The 13,300-nt window shown below is 53.4% G+C and overlaps 1 protein-coding gene across 6 annotated transcripts in view; it reads left to right on the top strand.

Annotated features, from left to right (window-relative positions):
- PRKAG2 (protein kinase AMP-activated non-catalytic subunit gamma 2) overlaps positions 1-13,300 on the top strand; it is a 257,901-nt gene that overhangs the window by 25,373 nt on the left and 219,228 nt on the right. Inside the window, exon 1 of one of the 6 annotated variants that reach the window (XM_042975708.1) lies at positions 917-933. The exons of the other annotated variants lie outside the window; for them this stretch is intronic. The gene's annotated coding sequence lies outside the window, so the exon portion shown is untranslated. Of the gene's footprint in view, positions 1-916; positions 934-13,300 lie in introns of those variants that run through there. 6 annotated transcript variants of the gene reach the window in all.

The raw sequence follows: 13,300 nt of genomic DNA, 5'->3' as shown, positions 1-13,300 counted from the left end.
CCCCCACAAAGACTTGAGGTTCCGGAGGAGGGCTTGGAATCTGAAATGTTGAAGAGCTTCTCGGCCAGCTTGTCCACGGCCAAAGGCGGAGCCAAGGCCACAGATTGGAGTACCCATGTTCCCACTGCCCCCCCCCCCCGCCGTGGTCTGGTCTAGATGGCCCCTGTGAGCCTCCTGAGGCCCGAGTCTTGTGTCTCTCCACCTCAAGCCCAACTCGGAGGGCGTTGGCGCCATAGGTCATGGCTCCTCAGCTGATGGGAGATGTGACGAGGGTGAATTTCCATCTGCTCTTCATCAAAGAGAGCATCGGCTTCGGTCCAGATGTTTGAATGGGGCCCAAGTCTTCCTGACCTTGAGTCTGCTGATTCCACGAATTTATCTTGTTAATTTGTTTGGTCATAAGCGGTCTCACGTTCCAGTCTAAACTTCCTTGGGCGGCCTCACCCCCACGTGGGTAGAGACGGGCCGCGTGATCCCCGATCCTGGAAGGAGAAAGACAGATCCATTCATTCTCCTTGGAAGCACACCAGCAAGATATCACTTCAGCTTTGCTCCAGAAACTATTATTTTGTGGGTGACATAATTTATTAAACTTTGGGGAAAACAACAGCAGGGCAACACATTCGAGAAACATAGCAACAGCCACAGCCATGTCCTACATAGTTCAGCCTTTCTTGGACAACTTTTCAATGCCGCCGTCCTTAGGAAGGGCAGGCCCGCAGGGCCAGTAGGCCGCGTCTGATGTATCCAAGCTTTAGAACTTAACAGAACGGAATACAGCCCTGTCTCTGGGTTCCATTTGCCTTCAGATGCCAGCTTTAGAGTTTGTTCTAGGTTCTAGGCCCGTGGCCCATCAGTTGTCTGTGTGTACCACACGTATGTGCGTAGGTAGACCCGGAGCCGAGGCCGTAGGCGTACCACGGCATCGCAGACGTAAGTTCGGGCACACGTACGTACATTTGCACGAATGTGGAAGCGTCTGCTTGTGTGGACATGTGTGTTTTAAATGGCTGGCGTGTTGGCCCATAAACCCGCACGGATGCAACCAGACTTGTCAGTCAAGATGGAGCCAATCCAAACAGCACTGTCTGTGGAATTGGACCTGGAAGGGAATCCCACGGTTCCCCTGTCCTCTGTCCCAAAGACGTGCCCGCCGCTGAATTCTGAAGGTCAAGGAGTCGCTCAAGAAGGAAATTTGTATGGAGAGGGCTTATAACTGAGCTTTAGGAATGTTTTTAGAGACTCTCTTTCTTTTTTTTTAATGTTTATTTATTTTTGAGAGAGACAGAAAGAGGGTGCGAGCAGGGAGGGGCAGAGAGAGAGGGAGACCAGAATCCGAAGCAGGCTCCAGGCTCTGAGCCATCAGCACAGAGCCTGACGCGGGGCTTGAACTCCCCAACAGTGAGATTATGACCTGAGCCAAAGTTGGACGCTTCACCGAATGAGCCACCCAGGGGCCCTGGGAACGTTTTAATGGCAGATGTAAGCTGGACTTCGTCTCCGCTTCCTCCCCCACCCCCGTCGCCGCACCGTGCGGCGGGCATCACCCCACACCACCCCTCTGGGGTCAGGGGGCACACTCACGGCTCTGACCTGACGTCTCTAAGTCATACGTTCGCTTGCACTTCCTAGGGGCTTGACCTTCTCCAACTGACTTCATGTTCACATTTGACAGGTAAGGGCCCCGATAGGTACCTGGCCTCCACATGCCTTAGGAAGTCACGTCTACCTCTTGAGCCACTCTCCCCGCCCCATTTTCCAAGAATCCTTGGGCATGCGCAGTGTCCCAGAGCTCTAGAGGGTATGCAGCCTGTGCCACGTGGTGTCCCAGGCTTCGTGCCCGGATCTCCCTGGAGCACGAGCTCCTCCCCGTGCTCAGTGACATCGGAGGTGTGACAGACGGCTTGCGGCTCGGCCCCTCGGGTCCGGGCAGAGCTCTAGCCAGGAGCGCCGATCAAGTTAGGGACCGGGTCTTCCAATGTCTTCCTCCCCTAGTGATTACCAAAGCACGAGGCATGGTTTCTTTCCTGCCCTTGCTCCCTTGTCGTAGGGATAAACTGTGTTGGTGGAGCATTTGGTAACGACGAAGCCGTGTTAAAATATCAGACGTGAGCAAGGCGTGTCCAAAGCTTTTGGAGCTGTAAACGCTACTCTTCTTGTGCGTAATAGGCAGCGAATACGAGTTTGCTGAGCGAGCAGTGACAGAAGTAACAGATGCATGGACCGTAGTCTAGGCTGGGGAAACTGAGGCCCACAGAGCTGGGGCAGGGAATTTGTGCACAGGGCTGCTGACGGCTCCTTAACTGCAAACCTGTGGGTGAATCCCAGTCTGGTGGCTTTGCCAATGCCGCACTGCTTTTCTGCCAATCATCGTTTGATTTCTTCTCTTTATACTTTCTTTCTTTCTTTCTTTCTTTCTTTCTTTCTTTCTTTCTTTCTTCCTTCCTTCCTTCCTTCCTTCCTTCCTTCCTTCCTTCCTTCCTCTTTTTCTTCCTTCCTTCCTTCCCTTTCTTCCTTCCTTTTCTTTCTTTCTTTTTCTTCCTTCCTTCTTTTCTTCCTTCCCTTTCTTTCTTTCTTTCTTTCTTTCTTTCTTTCTTTCTTTCTTTCTTTTTCTTCCTTCCTTCCTTCCTTTCTTCTTCCTTCCTTTTTTTCCTTCCTTTTCTTTCTTTCTTTCTTTCTTTCTTTCTTTCTTTCTTTCTTTCTTTCTTTCTTTCTTTCTTTCTTTTTCTTCCTTCCTTCCTTCTTTTCTTCCTTCCTTCCTTCCTTTCTTCTTTCCTTCCTTTTTTCCTTCCTTTTCTTTCTTTCTTTCTTTCTTTCTTTCTTTCTTTCTTTCTTTCTTTCTTTCTTTCTTTCTTTCTTCTTGTCATTCTCTGTAATTGGCTCATGACTGAGAAAATTACCACTCTTTTGATTCTTGAGGAAAATGTTTTTCTCTGTAGATTTTGGTCTGGTGAGCGCCGGGTGGCCGGGGGCGGACGCATTTAAGCACACGGTGTTCCACTCCAAGGAGATTAGGAAATGGCCTGATTAATGTATCTGGCGGCCGAGAGTCTACAGACTTGGCACTTCAAGGACCCACTCTTTTTCTTGTTGACCTTGACTCCAATTAAGCCAAGTGGGACATGTCCAGGAAACGTGCTCACCCGAGACCAAGGTGACAGCCTAAGGCTGCGCAGGCAGAGTGCGCGGAGGGGACAGACGGGGGACAGAGGGAGGCCAGGCAGGCGAAGCCTGGCAGAGCTGCGATGCCGCCCAAGCCCAGGGGACACCAGGCCCTCTGCGGTCCATGGAACAGTGCCGCTGGGTTGTGCCTACCCTAGCCCCGCCCACCCCAGCCCAGCCCGGCGCTCCACCGAGACAGGAGTTGGCCTCCAGTCTTCCTCCTCTGGGTCTGGGTCTAGTGCATCACCGTGTGGCTTTCCTGCTCCTTACGCCCCCCTGCTTTGGCCTGTGCTCATTCCCAGGGCCCCGAGCCTCGCAGAGACTCCGTCCCTGCTTTCCACACTAGCCCTGCCCTCATGAAGGTCTCTCCTCCATCCGACTTCAGGTTGGTTTTGCTGCAGGGGGTGGGGAACCGAGGGGCCTAACCCTCACCCTTCAGGAGAGGCCTTCTGGAGGTGGAGGGGGACCAGGGCAGTTAGCTGGAAACAGTGCTTAATGGACCGTTAGCACCTTATAGGGAGGTGATAGCGTTGAGGCTTAAAAGCTCACTATGGGTGAGAGCCTCAGAACCTTCTAGCTCTTCTTCTCTGTCCCCCTCTCGACTTCACGATTGCCCCCTTTCTCAGGATGGCGTCTCATCTTTAAAGAATATTTATTTTAACTATTTCTATATGCTTGAGGTCTATATGGACTCTTCCTGTATGATCAGTGACCACGTCTCTGCTTCCGTTGTGAAATGGTCTGGGACACTAAGCTTTGGGACAGTGGCTGGGAGCCCATGATGTGGGGATGTCGCCTTGTTGGGGCCTTGGGGCCATTCCCCCCAGGACCCCATTGGCTTCCTCTCCTTTTTCTTCCATGAGTAGGTCTTCCTGCCCACTTTTCCTTGCCTCCCCATCACCCCTGGTTGGCTCCAACCTGGAATTGAAGGTCATTTCCACCTTTGCCCCCAGCTGTCTGCTCTCGACAGGGGGCCAGAGTGATGCTGTTAAAATATGTCAGATCATGTGTTCCCTGCTAGAACCTTCCAGTGGCTCCCTGTCGTGTTCAGAGTGAAAGCCCTCATCCTTCTGGTGACCTGAAGGGTTCGGATTGAGCATGGTTTCGCCACCTTTCTGACCTCATCAACTTGGCTCAGTCACACGGGCCGCTGCTTTGCCATGGACGGGACTGCCTCCTCCGGCCTCTTCCTGCCCCCGGGCCTTTGCACCTGCAATTCTCCCTGCTGGACACCTGGGTCCTGAAAGGATCCACATGGTGGCCCGAGGAAAAGACAGTCTCTGACCTTAAGGAAAAGCAGGTCCTCTCATTGCCTTTCCCATAATCGCAGCCCATCTTCCCAAACGCCGTCCCAGCCCCTTCCCTTTCAGGCATGTTTTGGTTTCCTGTTTTTCTTTTGCTTCTGCACGACCAGGGCTGTGGTTGACTGTTCACTCACTGCCTCCTTGACGGGCATCAGTGACCGCGGCCGAGCCGGCGATGCGCCGACCGCGCCCTGAGCGCGCTGAGCCAAGCCCATCGGGTGGTCTGTTGGCAGGCACACGCGTGTGCAGGTGAGGAGGGCAGAGGGTGGCCCGGACGCAGACACGGATGCTGTCTGCAGGGAGCCCGGCCTGCTCACGTGCTCACATGCTTAGCTATCTCCAGATTCCCCTCGGGGGGGTTGTGTCTGTTTGCATTTCCGATGGCAATGTGTGCAGGCGGCGGTGGCCCGTTTGCCCACGGGCCTGCTGACAGTCTGTGGCCACCCTTTATCGTTTTGGCCAGTCTGGTGACACAGGAGTCTCAGCGTTGTTGCTATGTTGTTGTTTTGCTGGCCCTCACACACCTTCTAGTTTTTAAATTTTTTTTTAATGTTTGTTTTTGAGAGAGAGAGAGAGAGAGAGAGAGAGAGCGTGAGCGGGGGAGGGGCAGAGAGAGAGAGGGAGGCACAGAATCGGAAGCGGGCTCCTAGCTGTCCGCGCAGAGCCCGACGCGGGGCTCGAACTCACAAACCGCGAGATCGTGACCGGAGCCGAAGTCGGACGCTCAACCGACGGAGCCGCCCAGGCGCCCTTTTAAAACAGCTTTATTGAGATACAGTTACCCACATCGAGGGTACACACTTCAGCGGTTTTTAGTATATTCACGGTTCTGCGCCACCATTGCCACCGTCACTTCTAGAATATTTTCATCTCCTCCAAAAGAAACCCCTTAGGCTATCACTGTCGCCAGCCTGTCCCTTCATCCCCGCCCTCCCCTCCCGGCCCTGAGCAGCCCTGACACGACTCTGTCTCCATAGCTTTCCCTGTTCTGGACTTGCACGAAAATGGAATCCTACAGGGTCTTTGCAACTGGCTTCCGGCACTTACCATCATGTTTTCGTGGCTCATCCACGTTGTGGCATGTTCTCAAAACCTCACTCGTTTTTATGGCTTCACGATGTCCCCTGGTCTGAATAGACCTCCTTTGGCCGACCTGTTCATCAGTTAAAAGATACTTGGGTCGTTTCCACCTTTTGGCTCTTACGAAATCATGCCGCTGTGAACGTTCACATCCAAGTGTCTGCGCGGACATAGGTTTTTCCTTTCTCTTGGGTTTATACCCGGGAACAGAATTGCCTCTCGCGAAGTAACAACTCTGCGTGCAACTTTTTCAGCAGCGGCCAGTTTTCCAAATGGGCTTACTGTTTCAAATTCCCCCAGCGGCGTATGAGGGGTCCGGCTTCTGCACGTCCCCACCAGCCCTTGTTACTGTCCGTCTGTTCATTGCCACCGTCCTAGGGGTTGTCAAGTGGGGGTGTCCCGTGGTTTTGGTTCGCATTTCCCTAACGACCCATGTTGTCGGGCATCTTTTCCTGTGCTTCTTGGCCGTTCGTAGAATCTTCCTTGGGGACGTGTCTGTTCGCATCCTGTCCCTGTTTTGAAGCTGGGTTGTCTTTTCACCGTGGAGTTTGAGAGTTCTGCATATAGTCTGGACACAAATCCCTTATCGGAGACACGATTTGAAAATATTTTCTTCCGTTCTGTGGGCTCTCTTTCACGTTTTTGGTGCCTTGTTGAAGCCCGCCAGGTTTGAGTTTTGAAGAAGTCCAGGGTCTCTGTTTTTGTCTTTTGTTGCCTGGCCTTTTGCGGTCCCGTCCCAGAATCCGCAGGACACGTCAGAGCGCTCGGAACGCCCCCACGTGAGGACACGTGTTGCAGTTTCGTGTCGATATCTCGCTGAGGCCGAGGCCCTTAAAGGAATAAGGAAGACATGAGATGGCCCAGTGTCAGTTTGTACGTGTCCTCGGCTGCGGAAGTTCTTTTCTTTCTCTCGTATTTGCTTTACCAGACTTCCTAGCACGGTCATCGCGGGGAGATGGGATGTTTGCCGAGCACCTACTGTTCATCAGGATCTGTACTAGGTCTCGTGAATCAGATGTTGTCCCAGCCCCACCCCCACTTACTTGTCCGGTCGCTATTTGATGTGCTTACCAGTACCCTCCTCTCGGGACCGCTAAGCTGCCTCTCTGACCCTCGGGACCTGTCTCGAGGCTCCATGGGAAGGAGAAGCAGGTCTTCCCAGGAAAGCATGGAGACCCACGGACAAGGAATTGTGCCCATTCCGGGCTGGGGCTCTTCCTCGGCAGCAGGGGCTCATCGCCACTCGTTGAAAGAGTAGCTGGTGCCCAGAGCCCCCCGATCCACCTGTTTCCTCCTCCGTTCTAAGGTGAGCTCATGAATCATTCCTTGAGCGTTTTTGGAGACTGGACGAGAAGGGCGGGTAGAGCAGTGCGCGACAGGGTTCACTGCACCTGCTACGGGGCGGGCACCCGGCACAGGCTTCGAGTAGCCTCGGGGGAAACAGCCCTGGGATGGGTGCCCTGGGGCTCCCTGGGGGTGTAGGGGCCTGGTTTGGAAGCCATGCCAGAAAAGGCTACAGGAATCTAGGTTTCAAGAAGTCTCTATTGAAATGTGTGTTAGGAACAGCTGTACTTTTCCCCAGGAACTGGCTTATTTTCTCTTTGCGTAAAATGAGCACCTTGGTAACCCGTTGTGTTTTTATCTTTCTTGGTCTGCTGCGGGGCTCCTCAAACATGGCTGTACATTAGGCTCACCCTAGGGACATTTAAAACTCCCCAAGTGCCTGGCCGCACCCCAGGTGAATTGGATTAGAAACTCTGAGACCAGGTACTGAGGGTTTGGGGTTTTTCTTTTCTTTCTTCCTCCCTTCCTTCCTTTCTTTCTTTCTCCCAATTCCCCAGATGATGTGCATCTGAGGTTGAGAGCCCATGGGATACAGGGGGTTTGGAGCCAAACGTATGACTTGACTTTAGTGTTCTCCCCCCCACCGCTGCTTTCCCTGTTTGTCTGGCTTCAGCTTCTCATCTTAAGCTGTCTCTGATCCTGATTTCTGTTGGCCGATGGGCAGTTGAAGTGGCCTTTGGTTTTAAACGTGATCTTTCAGGGCGCCTGGGTGGCTCAGTCCGTTAAGCGTCCAACTTCGGCTCAGGTCACGATCTCAAGTTCGTGGGTTCGAGCCCCGTGCCGGGCTCCGAGCCCACATCCCCCACTCGTGCTCTGTCTCTATCTCTCAAAAATGCATAGACGTTAACATAAATAAATAAATAAACGTGACCTTTCGTGGCCACAGTCTCTGCCGTAACGCAGGTTGGCAATGTTGGGAACACATTCTGCTGAATGAAGGGATGAATGAACGTAGTCATTAAAAAGAAGACAAAATACAATTGCAGTGGTGTTTTGTGTATCTTTAAAGCTGTGTTTTATGAAAAGTGGGTTTGTTTAGAGGAGGAAAAAGAGATACATGGGGAACGTTCTAGAAATTCCAAAGGGCCCTTCTAGATCTCGGTAGATTTGGGGATGTGGTGACCCTGGTATTTATCCTTAAGTTCACTTTGAAATTTTGTTTTCACCTACAGTAATTACTTTTTCTTGATAAACCCAAATCCCCGACTCTCTTCTTATTTGATGATTAGGGGTAACTTTCATCAAATAAATGAAACACAGAGGAAGGGAAAGGTGGGCGGGAATTTCCTCTCTTACCAAGGGGCTGGAAAATGGAAGAAGTTAATGGAGCTGGAGGTCAGGGGAGACGGAAAGGGGGGGTCGGGCAGTGGGTGTGGGAGGTCGGGCCGGTGGTGTAGATAGATACACGGATGAGCACACGGTCTCCGGGGAGGGGGTGGCGGGGGGCACAGGGAGAGAGCCTCTGTCTGTCAGGTGGACCAGCTGTCCGGGTTCACTGGGGACGGAAGATTTCTTGGAAGGTGGGGCTTTCTGTTTTAAAACCTGATCGGTCCTGGGCAAACCGAGAGGAAGTTGATCACTGTATCCACTGGCCAAGGATAAACTGATTGCTTGGTTACTCATTTTTGTTTGGAGGCAATTATGGGCAGGAAAGGGAAGTGAAGGAGTCCTGGGGCGGGGGGCAGGAAGTGTGGCCTGGCTCGGCGTGGCATGGAGGTGAGGTTCCAGGCTCTCTGGTTCTGGGTGTCCCTTTACCTAACGCATTTGTTCTGAGGACGGGATACACCAAACAAATCCCCATCGAAGGCTGGGGCCGAGGAGACCCACAGAGAGAGACAGACAGAGACACCTGTCTCGGCTGCATTCTTCTCCCGAAACTAGGACTTCACCTTTGTGCCCCTGTCCCCCGTGTGCCTGGTGCGTCATGAGGGTCTAGTATGTGCTTGTCAGAGTCACTCAGCCAAGAGAAAGCCCGTGTCTGGTGTCCAGCTCGACGTTAAAGGTTGTATTTATGGAAAGATTCGGCTCAGGTCATGATCTCAAGTTTGTGGGTTCGAGCCCCGCGTCGGGCTCGGTGCTGACAGCTCGGAGCCCGGAGCCCGCCTCGGATTCTGTGTCGCCCTCTCTCTCTGCCCCTCCCCTGTTCGCGCTCTGTCTCTCTCTGTCAAAAATAAGCAAACATTTAAAAAATAAATAAATAAAGTATCAATAATTGGGGAGTAATAGAAAATGAATTTGCTGAATCGTGCTGTGTGTGGGTTCAGGGCCGTCTCCGACAGGCCCTTTCAATCCAAACTTGATTCGAATAGCGTGACAGGGTGCGTAGGCCAAGTAAACAACATTTTCAACCACAGCGAGTTACGCTGAGCTCATACAGGGCCAGGGAAGGGGCTCAGAAGACAGAAGGAGGGGCAGAAAAACAGCGGGTGCACGTCAGCTAGGCGATGCTGGGGTCACAAACGATACAATGACAGCGGTTTCTTTCTCTCCCCGGCTGTGTGTCCCTCGTGGGCAGCCGTGTCCGGTTTGTTCTGGGCACCCGGGCTGAAGCAGCGATCCCTGAGTCCTTGCTGTCGGAGGGAGAAGAGACGATACTGGAACACGGGACGGCTTCTGAACCTTCCCTCGGGAAGCGGCATGCGGTCCTCCTGAGAAAATCGAGCCGCGTGGCCAGGCCTGACGTCAGGGGTGGGGGGGAGGGTGCACACGAGGGATGTATGGCAGAGGGAGGGGCCCCCCCGGGGCCAGCAGTTACCACGGCCTGTACAGTTGGCCACGCCTGAGGGCTTCTTGCAGTCGTGTGGCGTGCGTTTCACGCCCCTGGGTGTTAACACAAGCAGCGTGATCCCAGCACATATATATGTTCTTAGAACTTGGATGTCAGGAGACGGGCAGAATGACCCAGAGCAAAGTGCAGCCTGTGCTGTGACCTTTGACCTTAGCCAGATAGGAAGCTTCCAGCTGAGAAGCCTTCTGAGTCATGGGATATTATAAATATTCTGGACCGAGGGCGATTTACTGCGTTGCCCTTGAGCCTCCAAAGTCCAAGCGATTGCTTCTTAGTTTGCTCTGATTCAAAACCCGATTCCTTCTTCTTCTTCTTTTTTTTAATGTTTATGTATTTATTTTGAGAGAGAGACGTGGGGCTCGATCTCATGACCATGAGATCATGACTTGAGCCGAAATTAAGAGTCAGAGGCTTAACCATCTGAGCCACTCAGGCGCCCAAAACCTGATTCCTTTTTAAAGGGAAAGCTCAGATTCCTGACTTCGTATTTCCCTTCTCAAAGGCACCTTCTCTTTTGAGTACAGATCATGCCACGAATAAGCAGGCTTATTTCCACGAGCTGCTGGTTCTCAATTAGAGTGCATTTCAGTCCCTTAAACCCTTGTTCTCAGCCCCGGAAGTTCTTTTTTTTTTTTTTTAATTTTTTAAAATGTTTATTTCTGAAAGAGAGAGAGAGAGAGAGAGCACAGCCTGGGGAGGGGCACATAAAGAGGGAGACACAGAATCCCAAGCAGGCTCCAGGCTCTGAGTTGTCCGCGCAGAGCCCGATGCGGGGCTCGAACTCTTGAACCGCGACATCATGACCTGAGCCGAAGTCAGACGCTCAACCGACTGAGCCACGCAGGCGCCCTGGGGGAGGTGCAGGATCGGGCTGAGAAAGCTCAAGAAACAGACGGAGGGGGTCACTTCTTCCCCCGCTCCCTCCCCGGCCTCTGATGTCGCTCGGTTGTGAAGCTTCTGGTGAGGTGAGGCCTCTGATAGCCTCAGACGACATCTCCTCTGGTTCAGCTTTCTCGTCAGAGCTGACGTGGCAAAGGGCTCCGTGCCCACCGCTGTGGTGAGTACCCACAAAGCGGGGCCAGAGCCCCCCCGGGATTCATGTTACAGACCTTCCCTGCAGCCGGCCTGGCCCTGGCTCTCCCACCTGTCACCGCAGCTCCTTCCCGGCCCTCGGGTGGCCTGTCTGGGTCACTAAGCCCGATGACGGGGCCGTGCGCTCGGTGAGTTGTTCTCCTCTGCCTCGTCAGCACACAGGCGAGCCAGCAAGTGGGGGACGAGCTGGTCACAGACTCGTGGATGGTGGCCGGGCTCCCCGACTGGGCCCCGCGGCTCCTCGTGAGACAGGGCAGCGACGAGAAGTCTCTGGAAACGAGAACGTGCATAGAAGCTGATAGGGGGGACGGGGCCGGTGGAATCGAGTCAGAACAGTCATTGTTGGTGTGCAGAACCTAGCACCGGGCTACTCGACGTAAAACCTCTCTTTGTCAACTACTGGGAACGCTCAGCAGTTAGGGGAATTCAGTAGAAGGGCCTGCCGGGCCAGGGCCCTCAGTGCCGTCCCTGCATTAAGTGACAACTTTAACAGAGCGGCAATGAGTCTTCGAGGCACGAGAAGGGGACTGTCACCAAAACCAGCGGGGGCAGGCCCACACACGTGCCGTCACTGAATCAGCCCCCGTCCCGCCGAGCTACAGTGAGTCGACCCCCACAGGGGGAGGGCCTCTGGGTCAGGCAGGTTAAGACACACATTAAGATCACGGAGCGAGACAGTAGGGAACGGATTCAAACTCTGGTCCTAAAGCCAGTGGGTTCCCGTGGAAGGTACTGACCCGCGTTTCAATACCTAGGCTTATTCCGGTTAAGAAAGGAAAAGCCCAGGGGCGCCTGCATGGCGCAGTCGGTTAAGCGTCCGACTTCAGCCAGGTCACGATCTCGCGGTCCGTGAGTTCGAGCCCCGCGTCAGGCTCTGGGCTGATGGCTCGGAGCCTGGAGCCTGTTTCCGATTCTGTGTCTCCCTCTCTCTCTGCCCCTCCCCCGTTCATGCTCTGTCTCTCTCTGTCCCAAAAATAAATAAAAAACGTTGAAAAAAAAATTAAAAAAAAAAAAGAAAGGAAAAGCCCATCACAAAAGCCCGTGAGGTGAATGACTCCATTTATAGGAAACGTCCCCCAAGGCAGGTGCACAGACACAGAAAGTAGCTCAGCGGTCGCCGGGGGCTGGGGAGGTGACGGCGTGGAAGTGATGGCTCACAGGCATGGGGGTTCTTTCGAAGGGTGGGGGGGCGGGGATGAAAATGTCCCGAAATTGGCTGTGGTGACGACTGCACAGCCCTGTGAATAGACTCAAAACGATTTAACGTGCACTTTACACGGGCGACCTTATTGTATGTGGACTCTGGCTTAATAAAGCTGTTGAAAAAATGAAGGGGAAAAAAAGGCAAGTGTCTTCATTTCCTGGGGTGGCTGTAACCAAGCACCACACATGGGGGTTTGGGGGGTGGAACCACAGAAATCTGTCCTGTCCCAGCTCTGGGGTCAAAAGTCTGAAATGCAAGCCTGGGCAGGGCCCTGCTCCCGAGAGCCCTCGGGAGGGTCTGTCCCAGGCCTGTCTCCTGGGTTCCTGGATGGCCGTCTTTCCCATATCTCTTCCCTCTCTACAAGTCTGTCCGTGTCCAAAGTTCTGCTGTTTTGTAAGGACACCAGTCGTATTGGACCAGGGCCACCCTAGTGCCCTCACTGTTACTTGATTACTTCTGTAAAGGCCCTCTTTCCAAATAAGGTCACATTCGGAGGTTCCGGGCATTAGGGCTCTGACATATCTTTTTGTGGGGGGGACACAATTCAGCCCATCACAGCAAAGAAGGCTATAATGCATTCGGAGACACTGCTTTTATGTTTGTTAAAATGCTTTGGGGCACCCGGGGGGCTCAGTCGGTTGAGCATCCGACTCTTGATTTTGGCTCAGGTCACGATCCCGGGGTCGTGGGATCGAGCCTCACGTTGGGCTCCACGCTGAGTGTGGAGCCTGCTTAAGATTCTTTCTCTCTCCCTCTGCCCCCCTCCCCCACTTACGTGCTCTCTCTCTCTCTCAAAAATAAAAAAAATAAAATTGCTAAAGTGCTTAAAAAGTTTTAGCGTTTATTCAATTTTCAGAAAAACTGATACCGAATTCCTTTTATTTTTAAGTTTATGTATTTCTTTTTGAGGGGGGGGAGGGGCATACAGAGGGGAAGAGAGAGAATCTCAATCTCAGCGCGGGGCTTAATCCCTCGAACCGTGAGATCGTGACCCGAGCCGAGATCAAGAGCTGGATGCTTAACAGACAGAGCTGCCTGGGCGCCCCAGTTCAGAATTCCTTCAACCGACCTCCTGGATACGCAAACCTTCCTGTTCTTCCAACTTTCATGGGGATGTCTGCAGGCAGGTGCACACCAGGGCCACACCCGGCCACGTGGGAAGGCTGGCCTGCACCCCAGTGCCCGTCACCGGCTGGGGCCCGGGCTCCTGCCCCCGGGCGACGCGAGGTCCTGCAGCCAAGGCACATTCCTCCTGGCGTGGGCGCGGGAGGAGACGGGGGCGATGGGAGCTGAAGACCGGGTTCCCGTGAGGTGTCCTAAGGACAC

This window comes from Panthera tigris, chromosome A2, assembly GCF_018350195.1.
Source record: "Panthera tigris isolate Pti1 chromosome A2, P.tigris_Pti1_mat1.1, whole genome shotgun sequence".
NCBI classification, from domain to species: Eukaryota; Metazoa; Chordata; class Mammalia; order Carnivora; family Felidae; genus Panthera; species Panthera tigris.
Note: the sequence above shows the minus strand (reverse complement) of the source record. Positions and strands in the feature narration are given on the sequence as shown.